Raw genomic sequence first — 2,705 nt, forward strand, 5'->3', positions numbered from 1 at the left:
CTAGAACAGCTGCTAAATGGATACTGTGAGATTTTGTTTTTTTCCTTTGATCGACTGTTGTTTCCGAGGTCGAGAATGAAGCCAGTGTTGACTGCTTTTCATAAAGAGAGGGACTTCAGTGCAGCAGAGGAAATTAATAAAACAATTTTCTTGGCTTTGACATGTGAAAGCACATCAAAGCCTAAAGGGTTAGACTGTCATGCCATTCAGACAGAACCACCGCTTTTCTGCCACAAAGCAGTCAACATGGACTTCACTCTGCCAAAACAGTCTAGCTCACAGCATTGCGGTGTTGAGTAATCACGTCTTGTGTCGCTCTGGTGTCATTTTTACATGTTTCATATGGCACGCATCAACAGGACAGCCCAAGAAGCCCCTGCTTTCATGTAGTTTTCCCCCCACATGCATTTGCTATTAAGTGCAACTAGTTTGCTTGTATGTTTTCAGGATGATGTTACGTCTCCACCATCCATCATTCCTTCAGTCGTGTGGCTATCTGGCATAGATCAGTCCAATAGTCACTCCTGAGATCTGTTTTGGTGTCCACCAATCCTGAGCAACATATCTGGATCTTTAGCTGTTGTAAATGCACCACCACCAGCTAACTCACTTTGTCTATCTGCCGCTTGGTGCTTAGTAGGTATTGAGAAATTGCTTAAGAATTATCACGTTTTCTTCAGTAGAAAATGCAAACAGGAACAGCTAATCGGAGTGGTTAGTTCTTTTTCTAACAGCATGTGCTCTCATAGGTTGGATCCATTCAATGAGCACATGTTCAGTCCACTTATAAGAAAAATAAATAAGTAAAAGGGGTTTTGACAGTGGTTACAGTTTTCTCTCTAGCTTCGGTTTAATAGCATTTGATTTCACCATAAAGGTGAATGAAACACCAATTTCCTCATGCCACGTTGGCTTTGGTGAGAAGTCGTTGTTCATTCACCCTGTTTTCTACGGGGGACTGAGGTGACAGAGGCCAACTGTTTACCAATCTGTCCCACAGTGGGAGCTTCCTGTGGTGCTCAGGACTCTTACCCGTGAGCCGTATGTTAAGTCATAGCAGGGCCCTGTCAGTTGAAATGCCTTCATTAGCTACCCTAAGGCATTTCACAAAAATGGCCATGGCCAATGGCTTGCCATGAGGGCACGGTTCAGCAACATGGGAATAAACACTTTTGTATATGTACAGTTTGTTTCAAGCATACAAAACCTGTGCAACTCCACTTCCTTGGTTTGTCCAACAAAATCTTGTTAATTTCGTCAGGCATTAAAACATTAAAACACATTTAAGTATAAAAAGAGCCAAGACACCAAACATTAAAATTCAAACATCTTTATATCAACTCCAGCAAAAATACAAAGTTCTTAACATAAAGATGTATCATTCTTGGGATTACCACAAATAAAGCAGTTATTTCTTTCTAATATACAAAATCAAAATCTTTAAATAGCAACTGTAAAGAATAAACATGTTCAAGTCTGATATTTGGTGGGCTGTTTTAGATTTGCTAAATTTATTAGCCTACATGAAGTTCTTAAATAACAATAAAAACATGACAGACATGTTTTGCATTTACAGATAATTTACCCTCTAAAGAGAAATGACCATAATAAAAAAAAATAACACTAAAAATGGTATTTTTTTCTTTTTTCCTTTGACAACACACTAATGCAAGTTACTACTGTGGAAGTAACGAAACTTCACATTATGAGAACATCTGCCTGACAGTCAATGACAATAAAAAAACAACAAAAAAAACAAAAAAAAAAAAACAATAAAACTGCAACAACTTGGATACACAAATCAGAAGTGTGACTAGACTACCCCATATCCAACTGGTGAGCGATCAGGAAAAGCATTTATAACCCCATAATGTGCCATTAATGCTTAAGAGGCCAAACCAAATACACACAATTTTCAGGCCTTTGTCGTTTGGGGTACTGACTTGTGCATCACTTTGTCAACAATATTTCCAAAGTCATCTCCGACGGCTTTTCAGTTTGACGGACACCGAATGGGGTAAGCGTATTTAGAGATCAAGCGTATAAATATAGTTCTGGGTTTCAGTTCAAGGAAGGCAACAGCTCTAATGCAAGAGTTGCCGAAATGATCTCCACATTAACAAGACTAAACGCATGCAGAAGCAGGTAAAACACTCAAAGTGAAGTTACTATTATGAGTAGAGGATAATGGGTGCAATGGTCAGAGGTGACTGCAGAGTGATGAAAAACGGACCCAAAACCTACAAAATGTTGTTATGACATACAGAGCACGCCTGTCTGTTTTAACAATTCATACTCATATTTTCTTTAACATCTAATGCACCTCTGATCACATTTTTTAAATTAATGCTCTGGGAAAATGGGCGTATTAAAATAAACCTCAGGTAAGAGTAAATCAGAACATCTGAATGTCTCAGTCGACATAAGAATTTACAGATGAAGCACGAGGAGCATACTGCGTGGAACGGAAACTATTTGCACACACGTGGTGAAACAAATAAATGTTTACTACTTTTCCGGGAATTAAAAGCTGCTGTTATAACTAAAGGACAGGAGTTTTCACATTTTACATATTCTATTACTTTACACTTCATAAATAAGGCACCTGGTCACAACAGTCACATATTCACAATGTTGCGATTGGAAGACAGGCTGGAGATACAAGCTGCCTACTCATTGTAAGTAAAAGTTTATTTCCAAAGCTG

This window comes from Larimichthys crocea, chromosome III, assembly GCF_000972845.2.
Source record: "Larimichthys crocea isolate SSNF chromosome III, L_crocea_2.0, whole genome shotgun sequence".
Taxonomy (NCBI): Eukaryota; Metazoa; Chordata; class Actinopteri; family Sciaenidae; genus Larimichthys; species Larimichthys crocea.